Genomic DNA, 19,460 nt, shown 5'->3' with positions numbered 1-19,460 from the left:
CGATTTCGCCAGAGTAGCGGGGAGGATGGGAATGTTGGGTTCACGGAAAACCACAGTGCCTGCTGGTTGGGACGCAGGTAAGACCGGAGATGCTCCGGCTGGTCGTGATCCTTCCGCGGCCGTGGCTTCCGATCTCCGTTCCACCTTCACGGAGAGCGATCCAATCTGGGCGGTGAGCGCCGACATCGCCTCCTTTAGTTCGTGGAAGTATTGCTCATGCTGGCCCAGCAAATGTCCATGGCTGGCCAGGGCCTGGCGCAGGCTGTTGGGATCTGCGGGGTCCATACTTGGTCGGGTGATTCTGTCACGGCTTGAGAAGGGAGGACCCAGATGCAGTGAGGTAGGAGAGCCACGGCAGGGATGCGGATAACTTAGGTTTAATTGACCAACAAACGTAAACACAAAATCACGCACACAGGCGGACAAAAGTAAACACAAAATCGCGCTCATAGGCGGATAACAAACAAAATCAAAATCACGCACAGTGGCGGCAAAAAGGTAAGTCATGGGCAGCAGGAGAAATTCTTGTAGGAGCGAATCCAGTCGGGTTAGGAGAGCGGCGTCTTGGAGTACTCACCCGACACTCCTTGCTGTGTTCGTCAGGCTTTTATCCAGGCCTGATTGAATGATGGGCAGCAGGTGTGTATGGTGGGCTCCGCCCACCAGCTGTTTCTCCAGTGCCTGAAAAGGAAACAGAGCAGCTTACCCAAATCATGACAGAGGCCATGTCGTGTCATTCCATGCAGTGCGGTGTGGTAGCGTGGGGCTAATGGAAAAGAGGCATCTGTCTCACTGCTGGCCTGGTAACCCCTTGGGATTCCGCCAAAGGAGCTAGACAAAGTGGATGGGGAGGGGGTAGTCTGGGCTTCCTCGCTAAAGCTGCTGCCCCTGCGACCCGACCCCGGATAAGTGGTGGATGGATGGAAATCCACATTTTTAAATGTCCCATTTTAGTTAAATATTTTGGTACCATCTCGCTGAAAGTATCTTAATTGTATTTAAACATTTGTTTTAAAATGATGTATTAAAATATTATGTTTTGCACTCCTTATATGCAGGACGTGAAAACAACTTTGAGATTGCGGCAACAAACAACTTGGGTACTGATTATGATTTCAATTCTGTGATGCATTACAGCAAGTGAGTACAGTATAATGAGTGTGTGTGTGTTCAATATAAAATTTCAGGAGATGTATATTAATCACAAAAACACAATTGTTTATAATGCATTTATTTGTAGATACGCCTTCTCCAAAAAATGGCCAAGCAACAATCACTGCCATAAGTAGTGCTGTCACCGAATTTGGCACTGCGACAGAGATGAGTGCCAATGACTGTGCATGTGGCAACACACTTTATCATTGCTGTGAGTAAGCTACTTATCTGATACTTTCTGAAACAACATTTGCTATACAACACACAACATAAAGTGATGTTTGCCTTGCTGGAAAATGTAGTCTATTAATTGCTCTCTCATTTCTTTTTTACTCATTATTAACTTCAAGACAAACAGGGTGTTAATGAATTGGTAGTTATTCCTAAAATGTATTCAGTAATTTCATTGTACTTAAATGTATAAAGGAAAAATGAAATTGAATTAAATTAGATTAAACATTTGTCAATGTGCTCTTTAAGACTCATTCTCTATTGGCTTGTAGCTAATAAGCCAGGTGGACTCCGGTGTCAGGAATGGTCTACGGCCAGAGACTGGACCACCACGCAGGTGCAAGGCTGCGTTCAGACTGTAGGCATATCTGACTCCAATCGGATTCCTCCACAAATCCGATTTTTAGGGTTGACTGTCCAGACTGTTTTTAGCAAGTTTGCAAATCCAATCTGGCCCGGCTCAGACTGAGCCACATTATTGACCCATCTGACGGGTTGCTGTAGCAACGACATTGAACGGAGGTGGCGCCCAGCGCGTGTAGTGTTTGACATCATGTGACACTGTTTACCACTCTGTACTGCCCGTTCCTCGCAAGCGCATTAAAGCATCTTTTTTTCTTTTTCTTTTCATGGAGCATGCAAGGAACCAGCTAACCGATTGGATATTGACAGTGTGGGCACTATTTGTTTTTTGCACGCGTAGAGTGACATCACGGACAATCAAATCCGTTCTGAGTGTTGCGAGCTGATCAGACTGAGACGCATCCTGTCCAAATCGGATATGAAACTACCTCCCGCATGTGGTTTTAATCTGTCCCGCAAAAATCGGTTTTCATATGCTTTGTGACTGTTCAGACTACAAAAGAACCATCCACATTCAATCTGAATGGGGTAAAAAACAGATTTGGGCTGGCAGTTTGAACAAGGCCTAAATGTTTGGAGACTGTTGCAGACTGAATGACAAAAGTCGTTACAAAAGCAAAAACGCGTTGTGCGAAACTACCAAAAAGTGGTGGATGGAGCAGGAAATGAAGGCTGCTACCAACGGAGCAAAACAAAGATCTATGGAAAACAAAACAGAAAATGTATTTCTGGTACTTGGAGCCAAAGAAAAACTGAAACACAAAATCACAGCAGTTCTTAAATACACAAACCTTGAGTACCCCTAGAAACGATGAAAAATGATCTGACAGGAATGATGCCATGGAACTAGAACTATATGACAAGTAGCAAAACGGCAAGCAATGCAATTCTCCGGCACCATCCTTCATCTGGAGTCAAATCTAAATAATAGCCAAGGCTGGTTGGAGGTAGTTGCAGCTGCCCGAAAGCAGGCAGATGCGGCTCAGGAATTCCACCCACCAATTACCCAGGTTAGATTAAGGGCAGAGAGAACATACATTGCATGTAGGACAAAACACAGAATGTGACAGTACACCTCACTTAACAAGCGGACCACCTGGCTTGGAATGGTGATTGACGTGGATCTCAAGGAGTATGGATGGGTTCATGATCCAGGAGCAAGGAACCTACCCGATATTGAACACTCCTTCTCCTTCTTCTGGAGCCCAAAATAGACCACATTGTATAAACTGGCTCACCATCGACTAGATGCAGAGGATGAGGCATGACTGAAAGACTGAGCTGGCTCGTACAGACTGGCTTGAACAGGGACGTGTGGAACATCAGATGAACCTTCAGTGTAGTGCTTGAGCCTCAGCAATCTTTTATTAACAGAACAAGGAAAGAAGGTCCCATTTTTCTTGACACTCCAAGGAGAGCCATTTGAGAGAAAAAAAATAAGTTTTACTTCAAATGGGGTCAAGTGTTGTTCATATGCCATAGACACTCTTCACTGCTTCTTATAGCCTGGGAGAATATCAACCACAGCGGGGAAAAGCCGCGCTGAGTATGATGAAGGCAGCATAACGTGCGCTCGCAGGCGTACACGTGTCAAGCAAACCCTTCGAAAGTGGAGGGGACAGATAGTGGTCTTCATGAAACTGAGGGGGACCAGCTCCCAGCATCCCCAGTGCCGTCTGCGCCGTGCATTAAGCCATTTCTTGTATTAAAAACACAAGGCATTAACTAAAAAAAACTGTGTTTGTATTACCATAGGCAAGCCAACTAGGAATAAGACAGATACAGTATTCTTTTTACTAGCACAACTGTTCAAACTATAATGAAGCCTTGAGAAGCGGAATCACTCAAAATGTAACACTACTCTCACTTTAAGTGTATTGATCAGAGATAGGCAGCATTTCAATGATGATGTGGGAGTGAGGGGGGGGGGGGGGGCACTACATACATTTTATATATATATATATATATATATACTGCTTTCATCGGTCATCAAAATTATGGTAAATACCACGTCGAGTTGAAAATTGCCCCTCATGTCGTATTTTCCACTGGTGAACTGGGAATTTTTTTTGATACCCGAGTTTCTGAGCTGAGAGTCTATACAATATTGTCCGCAAGCATGTTGTTTTAGAATCTACACAATTACGTAGCATACACAATTCAATGTCCTGTCCTATACAAGTTATTTGCTGTAATTGTTCAGTTTTACTAGTGATTGTGACGTTCACGAACGAATCGAGTCTTTTGGACGGCTCATCAATGTGAATGATGGGAACTGAGTCTTTAAAGAGAGCCGTTCAACGCCCCACTCCCCCCTACCCAGCTTGCACCGACCGTTCAATCAAACAATTAACTTCTAAGTGGGTCGTTAATAAGGATGGACTTCTTACTCCAAATTCCACTCTTAACCAGTTCCCTACAGAGCCCACCCTTCTCCCCAACACTGACACACACTTCCCCAAAGGGCCACACAACCCAGATATTTTACTTGTTTGTGTAATTTCATACTTGATTGGTGGGCAGGCACTCCAGAGACCTAATTATTTGTTTATAAGAAATTAAAACTTTAACAGGTTTACAGCCGAACAGCCGAATACAAGTCCTTATTAGTATTATTATTTATTTTTACTGAAATTGTGCCTCCAGACATAAAATACAACAAACGCTTAAAATGAACTTATAATTCACCCTTTTTTCTTAGTCCATATACATTATAAGCAGGCCTTGAGTTGGTGATGTGAAGTTACAACGATATGCTGCACTGAATCTGCATAATGAAATACCCGAGGGCATTTGGAGGATCTTTTAGCTCCTCTGTGTCCAATTATATCATGTGTGCAGAGTGAGCAGAGTGAGCAGAGTGGCTGTGGTGCACTAGTGCAGATCAAGCCACCTTTTTTCTTCCTCAATCTGACACTTACTTCATGACTACACAAGTAGACAGGCATACAGGATGATGATTATCACTTTGAAAGATGTGCTGTTTGATTCGGATGCTGTAAATTGTGGCACTGTTGAGCTACAATGAGTTATATGAACACCTCTTAGAAAAAACAAAACATAGTACAGAGGGATGAGCATTTTTTGCGTGCCTGTGAAGAGCACAAGCTTTTCTTCACAATTTTGTGCAGGCCTATAAAATCTTTATGGTGGAGAAAAATAAACATTTAGAGCCACTTCTTTGCTTTGTGAACTATGAAACTAGCTGGGCTAGTTAGTAGGCTGGCACGAGTTCTCTTACTGCGGGATTAGAACCATTAGAAGGTTTATCATCCTTGCAAAGCATAAGATAAAAAAAATTCTTCATCTTATGCCTGGGTATTTGCTTATTTAGCGTACACTGTCAGTAAGACAGTCACAGCAACATTTGTTCATCACAGTAACACCAGGGACCTCATTTATAAAACTGTGCGTGAGTAAAAGTACTAAAGTACTTACGAACGAAACCCAAACTTCACGTACGCAGAAAAAAATGAGATTTATAAAACCATGAGTAGACACACATACGCACACCTGCACTCACTTTCCCTTTTTTAATGCCACATGTCACAACCGGTGTGTAGACTTATGCTCTTGTTCCTCGCTTGTAAATGCATGTTTTGATCAAAAGCTGTTTCACCGAGCACCACTCATCCATAGGGGTGTAACGATAATATTGTGATATCGCAATATTAAAACTGCCACAATATATCGTCGTCGTCATGCCACGATATTACATTTTTTTACGATTGCTTAAGCACGAAATCCAAAACAGGGATCAGATTTTAAAAAAACTAAACACAATTAGCAGAACCACGCACATGAGATGCAGAACATCTCAGATCCTGTGCAAAACTCTAAACACATGTATAAAAAACATTTTATGTTGCCATATGACATACACACGTGTCATAAGGTTGAACTCTGTTTGAACCAGTTACACACTGCAATGTTTTACTTAATCAACTTTCAGCAGTTACAGTAAGCGAAGTACACAAAGAAAGTGCAAAAACACAATATGGCAACTTAGTCAAACACAAGATCAATGCTACACACCATTGAAAATAGGATTCATTTGTCTTCATATAACCAAAATCAGTTTTGGCAATCACGACCAAATGTGTCCCAACACTGTATGCCCAGAAAATAGACAAATAAAAATACTGTACTCCTAAAAAAAATACAAATATATTAAATAAATCGCAGAGTTCAGGTCTCTGGTTCCAGATAGCCGCAGCCCTGTGTCTTTTAGATGTCTCCCTCCTCCAACATAGGTGAGGCTCCTTATTACGCTTCTCCAGAGCTTGCTGATGAGCTGATCATTTGAATCACCTGTGTTGGAGGTGTTAGACATTATTAACATTTTTAATTCTTTATTTTATATATTAACCATGTTGAAATGTTTTATAGATGTGAAGTAGGTAAAATAGTGTTGAACTCAGTATAATTTGACCTTAACCTAAGCTGGTACACCTTGTTTGGTCTAAAATTCCCTCTGTGTTTACGCACACACATTCTCTTCGTGGGAGCGTACTCTGCTTCGGGGGAGCGCACACACCCACACGCACACCACTGACTCTGTTCGCATCATCACTCACGGCCACTCTAGATTTTGTTTTGGGAAAAGTACCCTGAGAGTATATTTTGTCTAAAAATGAAAACAGGTGCAGTCTGTGTACGAAAATAATATTATGTAACATATTGTGAGAGAACCAATCTGTTCTACTCATTCTTAGTAGGAGGAGAAGGGGCGTTTACTTTCAAAACTTGATTCTTTAAAAGCTGGATTCCGCAAAGGGAGGGGGCACATGGGCACTCTGAAAATTCCACCTCAAACGTGATGTTCAGTGTTGTTGCCGTGACCGGAGAATTCTCTGTTTAATAAATCATCCTTGCAAGGTGTTTTTTCTTACAAGAAATCTGTCTTCAAATTTTTGGAACACGCAAAAGAGGACAAATAATAAGTCGATCTTTTCAAATGGTGACCCGGACGAAAGAATGACGTTTTGCGGGCGGAGCGTTCACGGATGGATAGAATTCCCGGCCATATTAATCACGGTAAGTGGACACTTTATCCACGTTTAAGGAATCCTATCTGTTTGAGAACGCTGCGGCTGGTAAATTTGTCTTGCAAAATTATATTGAAGATGAAATTTATGTGAGAAAGATGTTGATAAATTTTAAGTCGTTCGGTTGGATGAAGTCCATGATTTTGGATTTTCCTACGGTATTTGAAGTATACACATATGTGGTGACGGAGCAATATTTACGAAAATGCTGTCACGTTGAATTGAGTGCAATTGTTTTGGAAGTCAGTTTTGGGAAACATTTTGTTTTTACAAGACGACAGATACTTAGATAATTGATTTAAAGTCTATGTATATGTGTTTACACGTTGAATTGAGTGCAATTGCATGGGAAGTCAGTTTTGAGAAATATTTTGTTTTTACAAGACGATAGATTTTTGGATAATTGATTTAAAGTCCATATATATGTGTTTAAGCTGAGAGGAAAACAGTTTTTTTATAAAACGATGGATTCTTGGATGAATTAGAGATGAAGATCACGAATTGACACAGTAGAGAGTACGCCTGCTGTTACGTAATCGTGACAAGGTCCTTGAATAAAATATATTTGCTCAGTTTATGGAAGTCAGGTTGGCAGGAGTGGATTTGATACGCCGCTTTGAGATCAATCGGTAGGTCTTTGAGTAATTGGTTATTAATATTCTTAGACAAGATTGTTCAGCTGAAAGAAAAACAATCATCCGGATTTTTATATGTTTTATATGACGTCACTATTATTTTAAAAGGACCGCGATGAGATATTTTGTTGACTAATTCTGTTATAAGTGAGACGTCACTGCATTTATAAATATTAATACAACTTAACTACAATATAATATAATATAATATAATATAATAAGTTATAAAATACAGGAGTCAATAATTAATAGAAATTAAGGAAACTCTATTCGAGCGCGACAAAGAATGGTTTGAGCCGAATGCCACGTCATGAGATGACATGGAGTCGCTAACGCATTGCGCAGTTGCTATCGAATTTTTACCTACTAAACAGACTCGTGAATTGAATGACTAAATAAAAAATGGGTGCACGATTGCTGTGGAAAAAGTCTTTTAGCGCCGTTATAATCTACGGTAATTTAATTTCATTGATGAAAAACGTTGAACTTGCACCGCCAGGCGTTCGACGGAAAATACAAGATATATCTGTAATTTCTTCGAGTGAAACAAAAGCGAGACATAATCGTGGATTCGTGGATGAAATGATGAATAATGCTAGAATGCTAGCTTTAGGTATTTCTGTGAAGTTTTAACCATTTATATAACCTTAATATAGTAATAATGTTTAATATAAATTACGGGTGCGCTTTTATTCTGAAGGACTGAATGGCTTGACCTGATAGTACTTCCGCTAGACGTAACTAAAGCTTCCAGGTTAAATAATCGGCGTTAAAAAAAAAATAGAGTAAAATATATTTAATATTGAACGATAGGACTTGAATTTATTGTGAAAAAGGTTAGTTTATTCCAATAAGATATGGAATTTGTTTGATGGTTTTAAAGGCGGCAGTTTGACTGTGTATTTCCGTAAACGCCGACCGCTGATTAGAAAAAGTATTAGAGCTATATGTATTTTTGTATAGTGGAAAATCCCAGACGTAACTTTAAGAAAAGTGTATTAAATGATGATTAATGCTGAAATGTTGACTTTCGATTGTTTCGTAAAGACAGCTCGTATGATTTTGATGTGTTTAAATAAATAGCTTTATATTTTCTATTTTCTCGCTTTGCAAATAAAAACAGCTGTATAATATGAATTACGTAATAAAATAAATGAAACCGTTTAGTAAACGCTGAACGGGATAAATTGATTGGGACGGTAATATTACTAATAAAATTTCCAACGCTAAGACCGCGACCGCCAATATCTACGTTAAATAATTAAACTATATTACAGAAATTGTTGCCGTAACTGATTTTCTAAGCCCCTCATATAAATCTCCTAACGACTAATGTTGAATACTTAATCTGGTTTCACAAGCGCATATACGTCATATCTAGAATTATATTTAACACAAAACAAACTAATACATAACACGCACATAACATGGAGGTACAGTGTTAAAATATTGCAAAACTTCGATGTATATTTCACGTTTATTAAACATACATAACTGTAACTGAATGTATTGCTGTGATATTGGAATATAAATTAATTAGGCGAATCATTTTAAGATTAAAGTTGCTGTGACTCTAGCTGACCTTCAGGTGTCACCCTTTTTCCAAATTAAAATTGCCAACAGCCTTACAACTTTTGTAAAGAGGTAATGTAATGTTTTCTATAAAAGAGAAGATGTTAATTGTGTGATTGTTAATCTGCTTTTAAAGTTTAATGAGAAAATATATATTAAATTTTTTGGGATTGTTTTTTATATGAAATATTTCAGTCTCCACTCTCCGCATTTTAATAATAATGATAATAATAACTAAAAAACGAATAATTTGAATGGCAACTAATGTAGAATATTTTGTTATAAGTTGATTGTTTTTCCCTTATGATTTTTCTCGTACGCGAGAACATTATTTAACTTTGAATATCTTTTCAGAATTTGGTGCCATTATGAGGGGAAAACGACAAGTTCCTTATCTCCCGTCCTGGGGGTGAAGTAATGTGTTAATTATAATTTAAAAAGGGGCTTTTCCCATGCTTGTAAGTAGAAAAATAATTTTTAATTTTTCCTGAATATATTTAACCTTTGAATTTCAACATTTGAAGTCCCATTTCAGAATTTGGAGTCGGCCATGCGAGTACCTGAGACTGGACAGACCATTCCATGAGGGAGCCATCTGGAAGAATCACATTTTTGATATAATTTGAGGTGATATGTAATTAAAAAATAATCTCTGATTTGATGTTTGACCAATAGCTGACAGAGGGGGGCTGCGGCCTTCATTTCTTGAGAAATATTAATTGAAAACTACACACTTGTTAATTGACTCTGTATTATATTTGTAAATTTTTAGAGCAAAGCTATCCTTTCTTATCTTAAGTATTATTTACGAAGGTATGCAAAACATATTAAATTAAAATATTGTAAAACATAATAATATTGAATTATAATTAGCAATATTTAATTGTAAACTTTTATTGTTTTGATTACTTTTTATTTTTAATTAATTAATTATTTTTTTTATTTATTTTTTTTTACATTTTTTATTATTTTTTAATTAAAAAAAAATATATATATATATATATTTTTTTTTTTTTATTGAAATAAAGGAGGATTTTGTTCTTCCGACTATTTACTGATATGTTATTACCTAATACTGTTGGGGCAGATTTTAATGTTTCAGTCGAATAAGGTTCATTGGTCGGGGTCATTATTTCAAAATAATGTCAACTGGCATGGGGTGGATCTATGCAAGCAGGACACAGGTGGCATCAAAACCAGAAGCTGCTGACAGCAAAGAAACCGCAGCTGCTACCACCAGCAGAGGGGGCGTGATGCGGCCATCATCACAAAATATCTGCCCTTTTCCCCTGATCAGCACTCCACCTGGATGGCCTACCACCACCTGGTGGACAGCAGAGGTTCCTGGCGCCACCTGGTGGAAAGTTTCCACAATAACTGTGCCCTGATATACAAATGTGATAAATGAAAAAACTGCTCCAATACACACAGTGCTCTGCACAAACTTCCTTACATGCATTCCTGAGTCCCGAACTGTCCTGTGAATCCTATACGACAACATCTTCTGAAAAAACTGCTCCACTACGCTGGTGACTCCGCCCCCACCAACAATGTTTCCTTGAGTTAGTGATACCGGACCATATGATGTGATATCTGACTGTTTACACTGCACTCTATATTTTTGACAGACATAAGGTAATAACATATACAGTGAAACATTACGTAAATAGAACGAACTGATTGGCAACACTCTATACACAGATTTATTATATTCTAATTCTCTTTTGATTTGATCTGATTTGTTTATCTCTGTCTATTTTAAAACAGTCAGCTGGTGGGACAAACATCAACAAAGGGGACTAGCAAGCTTAAGAATGACATGTTAAAACTAAGGGCAACTTTATGCATTAATAATAATTGCTACAATATTTCTATTTTTATAGTATAAAAGATAATATTGGTAAATTTCGTGTGGTTGCGGAAATTGAAAATTCACTTATATGAATAAGGATAGGATAAAATGTATTTCAATCTTAATTATTATATTTTCCGTTATTTGACGCTTGTTAAATTTGGTCTTCTAATATTTTCCCAAATTCTCTTTTGAAATTTAAACAATTGTTTGGGACACATTGGCGAATTCACTGGTTAAATGTTAAAAATTCACATCTTTTTAAAGCAAAATTTATTTACTGCTGCAGTTCTTTTATTATTAGTCTGAAAATTCTCTAAGTCGATCTTTTCATTTGGGGGAATTATTGGTCGGTCTGGGTATATCGTCGCGAAGGACACAAACAGTCCATGTTGAATTAAATAAATATAGAATTATAAGTTAGTCTCAATGTGATAATTATAGATAGTCCGTGAGAATGAATGAAATTTATAGGAGGACAATTGGTGATTGGACTTTTGACCATGGAGGAGAGTAAGTTTTGGCAGAGACGGTGAAAATAAGGTGAATATGTTCCATTTCTATCTCTCCCTGGGGCCCTGGGGTCAGATGTTATTTTTTGATTTTATTTGTTGGCGAAAGTTGCATTTATTTTATGGCTGGAAGCACATTCATGCCATATCTATAACAGTAAATATTATGGTAAAACATTCCAATAATCATTACATTCTGTAAACAAATTGGCCTCGTCAGATTTGAATTGGCTATAAGATTTTCATTGTTGCATTAATGAATGTGCTTAGGTCATTAAATTCGGCCAAAGGCTGGATTCTAATTGAATGTCACAACAAACAGAATTTTTCCACAGGACGGGCCTACAGAACTTCACTAACATTTACTAACTCCAAACTAATCAAACTACCAAATGCTCTTTCAAAAAGAAGGGATATGAATATGTATGTTTATTAGTGACTAAATGAAAATGTTCTGCACCCAGATGAGGTGATGGAAAGGTCAATATGGTCCAGTTCACGGGGGCACCTGGTTCCACATCTTGCCTACCAGACCTGCCGGGTCTGCCTTCTACTCAACCCCCGCCAACAGGAGCCACCTGACGAACCAACTGAGAAACCAGTCAGTTGCTTCCAGGAACCACCTGACGAGCCAAATGGAACACCATTAAACTGATTCCAGTGTCCACCTGACGAGTTGAGGACATCCCTCATAGGAGGAACGTGTCCTTTTCCGGGCATCGTTCCACAAAGAATGAGTCACACCCTCGGAAAACAAATCCCGGTGATCAATCCCTGCATCTCTGGCAGTTGATGTGGGTTCTAAAAGAGCTGAAGGACCCATCCATCCATCCATCCATCCATTTCCTTGACCGCTTGTCCTCACAAGGATTGTGAGGGTACTGGAGCCTATCCCAACTGGCTTCGGGCAGTAGGCGGGGTACAACCTGAACGGGTTGCCAGCCAATCGCAGAGCTGAAGGACTCTGTTTAAAAAACAAAAAAACAAACAAACGCAAGAACGAAAATGGAACTGACAAACGTCCTTCACATTCAACAAAAACTTCCGACAACAAGTCTTCAATCGCGTCTTCAAATGCGTCTTCAATTGCGTACATAATGACACTCTTTCTCATACTGACTGTCATGCCAATTTGCTATTTCTGGGATCCCCCACCACAAATTTTGAACATAATCACAACACATCGTCTTCATATATGATATGCTTATTTTACTGAAAAAAAATATTTTAATGAATCACATTGTTTTTTAAATATGACTGACCTCCTCTCCTGCTAAAAAAGAATGTTTTTATTTTATTTATTATTTACTGTTGCACCTGCCATTGCGATGATGAAGATCCCGCTGGAATCTTTGTGTAAAAATGTTTAAATGTTTAGTTATTGGGCTATTAAGAGCCCAAAGGGAGGACTGTTAGACATTATTAACATTTTTAATTCTTTATTTTATATATTAACCATGTTGAAATGTTTTATAGATGTGAAGTAGGTAAAATAGTGTTGAACTCAGTATAATTTGACCTTAACCTAAGCTGGCACACCTTGTTTGGTCTAAAATTCCCTCTCAGTGTTTACGCACACACATTCTCTTTGTGGGAGCGTACTCTGCTTCGGGGGAGCGCACACACCCACACACACACCACTGACCCTGTTCGCATCATCACTCACGGCCACTCTAGATTTTGTTTTGGGAAAAGTACCCTGAGAGTATATTTTGTCTAAAAATGAAAACAGGTGCAGTCTGTGTACGAAAATAATATTATGTAACATATTGTGTGAGAACCAATCTGTTCTACTCATTCTTAGTAGGAGGAGAAGGGGCGTTTACTTTCAAAACTCGATTCTTTAAAAGCTGGATTCCGCAAAGGGAGGGGGCACATGGGCACTCTGAAGATTCCACCTCATACGTGATGTTCAGTGTTGTTGCCGTGACCGGAGAATTCTCTGTTTAATAAATCATCCTTGCAAGGTGTTTTTTCTTACAAGAAATCTGTCTTCAAATTTTTGGAACACGCAAAAGAGGACAAATAATTAGCCTCTTTCAGAGGAAGGAGACATCTCAAACACACAAGGCTGAGGTTGCCCTACCCCTGGCCTAGTTAGATCTGACCAGCAAATTTCCTCAACATCGTAGGCAATATCCTCGTTAGATTCTTCTTTTTTTTTTAAACCCATTGTCTTGTTGGAAGGCCTTTCTCAGCATCAACCAATGCAGGTTGATGACATCTTCAAATAATGTTGGACGCCAAAGTTGCATTTGACACATTTGGTCCTCTTCTTCTTTGAGGACGTTCTCCTATTTCAGTTCTTCCTCAACCTCAATCTCCTGCTCGTCCTCCATGGATTCCCTCTTCTCACCCTCACTTTTCTTCCTCTGAATTCTTCCATTTTGGTTGAAAGCAGGTGAACTTTGGTGCTGTAGTAATATCCAGCTTTTGATCACTTAGGCAATTTGTTAAAGTTAAGCCTTTTTTTTTTAAATGAACACCTTCAAATTTTAATCCGTGCTTTTATCACAAATCGCCTGGATTATTGTAATGCACTGTAATTTGGAGTTAGCCAGTCTTCTATAGCACGTCTTCAGATGGTTGAAAATGCGTCTGCTCGCCTTCTAACTGGTGCATTTTAGAGTCCATTTTAAGATTCTTCTATTTGTTTTCAAATCTTTAAATGGCATAGCACCAACGTCTCTTTGAGCTTCTCTATCCATATGCGCCTGTTCGGTGCCTCAGGTCGGCTGACCAGCTTCTCCTTGGGGTACAGAGGTGTCCAAGCGAAAGGTAAGAGGGGATAAAGCATTTTCAGTCTGCGGCCCAAAACTTTGGAATAGTCTGCATTTAGCATTAGACAAGCACCCTAACTGTCCACTTTTCAAACTCGGCTTAAAACCCATTTTTATTCTATGGCCTTTAACATGGCATGAGACGCAACCCTTTTAGTGCTTATTTATTTGTTTTACTCTGTTTTCATTTTAACTGTAAATCTATTATGTTTTTATGTTCACTGTACAGCACTTTGTATTCAGCTGCTGTTGTTTTTAAAGTGCTTTATAAATAAAGTTGAGTTAGTGTGTGATATGTTAAATGTTTTAACTCTATAGTGGGAGGTCACTGCCTTTGAAACCTTTGTTTATGAATGTAAAGATGTTATTAAAAAATAAGAATATTGTAAATAATTACGTCTAAAAAATACATAAATCCCAAACTGCCCATGAGAAACAAATATAATTATCTATATTGTATACTCAGGTAATTTGCACTCATATGAAAACATGCAGGACTGCGGCTCTCTAGGACCCAACTTGCCTATCCCTGCCCTAACCCATCATTCACTACATAGCCCCTCATTATAGTGGCCTAATATATAGTGTCCTCATTCTGTTTGGCAATTCGGACAGCCAGCTCACTACTTTCTCCTTGTCGCATGTCACGTGACCACCGTACCTGTCATGACGCACCGGCACATAAATCTCCGACTATTTATAGTGAATGAAAACGTTTTAAAAAAGTACTTTTGTTGTAAATATTTTCAGCTACAACAAATTTATTATTTCCGTAGTATCTATTCAATGCATCACTTTTATTGTCGCTGGCGATGGCACTCCTACTACTACTTTTATTATTTTTTTTTTTTACTATTATAGAACATAGAAAATGAATACAAATATCAGTCAATCCAATTTACATGAATCACATAAAAAAAATAATTAAAAAAAATTCAAACATAAAAAGAAAAACATTTAAGTATCACCAAGAGGCATTCTGCATGAAGACATTTCTTATTTGTTATAAATTTAAGAGACTTAAAGTAATTTTCCATTTCAATCAGAAACAATTAGAACAAAGGTTTCAATTTAAAAAATTTACATTTATGGATATAGAATTTTCCCCTTAAAACATACAAGTTATCCAAAGTTCACAATTTTTTGTTCTTAAACTCAAAGAGGGTAATAATGTTTTTGCTTTCCAATATAATCTTGTTTTTTTTATCCACACATAAAATAATTTTCAATATCCTTCCAAAAAGCAGCACTAATGGGGCAATACAAAAATTAATGTGTTTCACGTTCCGGTACAACTTTACAAAAACAACATTTGTCATCAATATTTACAAAATGTGAAACATACATGTTTGTTGGGTAAATATTATGTAATATTTTTAAATGTACTTCTCTAACTTCATTTGTAATGAAGAACGTAAAAGGAACAAGTCATGCTTTATTCCAACTAATATTTCTAAACTGAGCATTAAAAAATAAATTCCCACGCGGCATAATTTTTTTGTATTACTTTGTATAGAGATCCTCTGATGTGTAGTAAGTGAAGGAAATGGGTGGTGCCGAAAAAAAAACATGGAAGAAAATATAAAGGCTTCATGAAAGTGCAACCAAATGTGCAAAAATGACCGAGCTTTTTAGTGTACAGTAGGAAGGGGGCCCATAGATGCTGAGGCAGGTTCCAGCAGCACGTCGACAGGTAGGCCCGGTGGAAAGCACATTTAATATGGCTCAATATTAGAGCAAGTAGTCCATACATTTAACACAAAGGATTTGGTAATGGAGCATCATTGATTGATTGTTGTTGCAATGCTCACCATCAAGAAATCATCAAGAAGACCTCCATCTGTGATTTGATCACAACACAGTTAGCAGTTAAGCAATGCTTCCATTTTAATTGATATGTGGACAAATTAGCTAAATTACTTTCACATAAGCACGTGTGTGTGTGTGTATATGTGTGATGGGGGACGGGGGGACGGGGGCGTGTGTGGTTTTCTTACATCAATTGCTATTTGTCTTAAGAACACAATAGTTAACATTTTTATGATTACATTTACATTTATTATTAGCAACAGAAACATCAGCTGTTAAGGCCACTAGTGGAGGAAGTATTGAAGGACTGAGTGACTCCAGTCATGGCGATGAGAAGGTGGTGCCGTTCTTGGAGGAGAAGGAAGGGGAAGGTGCATTGGCCTCATTAAAGGAGGAGGTGGAGGAGAAGGAACCGAATGAAGCAGGAGGTACTAGTAAGCAGACTTGTACAGATTGTGTTGGGCTCTTGTACTGGGTCGGCAATTGTCCTGTTATGCGTAGAATTAAATGACACAATAATTTTACGTTTATGTTACATTTAAGTTTTATTTAATTTTATTACATGACAAATTAGCATTTACCATTTTTATATAATTTTAACACAAACCTAGCAAATAAAATGTACGTGGTACATATGCATTAGTGTATTAAAGCCTATTTATTTGAAATGCATAATCCTCAGATTTATGTATTTAGTATTAATAAAAAATAATTACTCCAATTAAGTAATAATGAGAGTATTTATTTAAAATACATTAAGTATATTGTTTGAATTGCATGATAATCAGGTTATCTATACAAGATGAATAGCATATACTTGTTTGAATTACGTTTTATTGATCTTATCTAATACACAGAATTATTCAAAATACATGACATTTATGTAATTATTTTCCATTCAGTACAAATGAACATTCAGACCACCTCGTTGATTTAACAGATTTATTATAATTTACACTTGTCCATTCAGACTTGGCATAGCCACTGTTAACCTTTAAATAACAGTAAAATAAAGTTGAATTTTCAATTTCAATTTCAATTGTAAAAAAAAAACAGCAGACGTCACTTGATGTCAGTCAAGTACATAGAGTCCGTTTATGTCCTGAATTATGTAGACTTCAGATGAATTACGAGTGGCAGGATTCTTGAGGATAATACCGATAGTGAGGGCACTGTACCGTATAACTTCCAAAGGGTGTTGTTTCCAAAAACACATGGCTGATTCCTGTGGATAGCCCAGACTATTAAAGTGGTCTGGTGACTGATAAGTCTTATCGCTAGTCTGCTTGCTAAACAGGCTTTTAGATCTCGGTAGGCACTGAGGTATGTGTTTCCTGTGGGTTGTAAAAACGAAATCCAGTCCCAGCTGGAGGGAAATTCAAAAGAGTTTTTCCTTTTTTAACAGCCTCTGGTTGGTTTGAGAAAACACAGGGTTGAGGCTTGGACACACATTCCCCAGAGAGGTGTTTAAAAAGGCAAATAAAAAAAATTAAGGGTGACGGGCAATATTCGTTACAAATGGTTGTCTGTTTCAAATGCTGTCCTAAAGAGCTGAGCTAGAGTGAGAGGTCACAACAGCCTCCCAACATGAAATTGAGAGCTAAATAAAGAGATTGTTGCTCGCAGCAGACAGAAGAGGGAAGAAAACGGCAAGTCAGGATGAGTGACAGTTTAAAATTGGGGTTCAAGTCTGGAAATGTGCATGTTTTTAATGCGTCGTTTAACACAAACTGTTGTTGTTGTTTTGAGGAATAAATGAATCGCCTTTGTGATAAAAAGTTAATTGAGAATGGTCTATTCATGTATATTTTTACTTTTCAGTTTTCACAGAAACACTCATGTACATACACATATTTCAGGTCTGTTGCACTTTTGTTTCCATATCTATTTCTGCATTTTTCACTGGTGTTTCTGAAATGCTTAAACATACTACTCAACTTAATAATATAATGTTTTGTTCATATCAAAGCAGGGATCACTTGCCATTTTTAGCACTTTTTTTTTAATCCAATCAACAATTGCAACAAAGTCAGACTGTTCTAATAAGATGATTTTATCTAAATTTTTAACAGCAATCGGGAGTGTCATGTTTCAGCATTTTAAAAATACGTCTGGAAAAAAGACACTGCACTCTCGAAAGAGAATTGTTGAATCAATTTAAGATTATGAATTGAATTGTTGACCAACTTAAAAAAAATGCTTCAACTGGTAACACACAATTGAATTATATTAGTCCAAAGTGAATATTGAGTTTAATTGTGTTATGTGTTCATTAAACTATTATATATTCACCTGAATTAAGTTAATCCTGTCACACCGCGGTGAGGTTGTCTTGTCATTTCCTGTTTTACTTTGAAAATTCTGACTCCTTTCGTTTCAGGTCACTTGCCTTTCCTCATGTGGTGTGAGGCCAAGGCAGATATTTATTAAACAAAAAAACCTCCTCACTTAGAGGGAAAAAACAAAGGCTATTAAATGTTAAACTAAAGGCGCTCCAAAAGGTCGGATGTCTAAACTACAAACCTAAACAATATCACTCCTTAACTAAAACTATACTGTGGCTATACAAAGTTACAAACCAAAGTTCACACAAGAGACAGGACAACAAGGCTGAGGACTGTGACTGGCTTGAGTGGCTCTGACGGAAAGAACTTTGGCACAAGATAGGGGAGACGCAGACTATTTAACACATGAGGGTAATGGGAAACAGGTGGACACAATCAGGAATCAGGGTTGACACTGGAAACTAGTGTTTGGATGATGATACCTCAAGGAGTGTATTGACACATTACACAAACTGTATTGACCCTGTATTGACACTGTGTTGGTCACTCAATAGTGACCTCTGCTGTAGATCTAAAATCATTGCAGATAAACAAAATCAAAATAAGATGGTGAAACGTGCATGCTGTAAACCTTAATATTAGCTTATGAATTATTTATGAAATAAATTTAATAAATTTTATTTATTCACTTGCTAGTCTTTTACTTAAAATATGATCTCATCTTTGTATAATTTCAGTTGGTCCATTTGCTTGCTGAGTTAAGTTGTTTATTAGATGCTCATATGAGTTGGCTTGTAAAATATAGCAAATTTATATGTAATAAAATAATATTAATATAAAAAATAAAATAAATAATAAAAGTGAAAATGTTTAACTTCTGTATGGGATTTTGTTAAAAGTTTTAAACCATATGTAATAACAACACTAAAAACAGATTCTGTCATACATTTTTATTGACAAACAAAAGTTTTTGAAGTGTCATTGCTCCAAGGCGATTTCTCCTCTTGGACACCAGTTCCCCTGCCTTAGAGAACACTCGTTCACAGGGAACAGAGGAAGCTGGCGTGCATAAATATTTAAGTGCCAGTTGATAAAGGTGTGGATACTTTCTCTGATCAAAATGATTCCAGAATTGTGAAAATTTTCTAGAACGATCCATGAGTGGAAGCAAACAAAAATCCAACAGGCACAGGTACAGGTAAATTTACAGCAACAGCA

The 19,460-nt window shown here is 37.5% G+C and overlaps 1 long non-coding RNA gene across 1 annotated transcript in view; it reads right to left on the bottom strand.

The window, feature by feature from the left end:
• Positions 1 to 19,460, bottom strand: part of LOC144050555 (uncharacterized) — a 52,250-nt gene that overhangs the window by 10,227 nt on the left and 22,563 nt on the right. Inside the window, exon 2 of the long non-coding RNA XR_013293870.1 lies at positions 578 to 681. This is a non-coding gene — a long non-coding RNA (uncharacterized LOC144050555). The remainder of the gene's footprint in view (positions 1 to 577; positions 682 to 19,460) is intronic.

Source organism: Vanacampus margaritifer, chromosome 4 (assembly GCF_051991255.1).
Source record: "Vanacampus margaritifer isolate UIUO_Vmar chromosome 4, RoL_Vmar_1.0, whole genome shotgun sequence".
Lineage (NCBI taxonomy): Eukaryota > Metazoa > Chordata > Actinopteri > Syngnathiformes > Syngnathidae > Vanacampus > Vanacampus margaritifer.
This window is presented reverse-complemented; position numbering and strand designations above follow the sequence as displayed.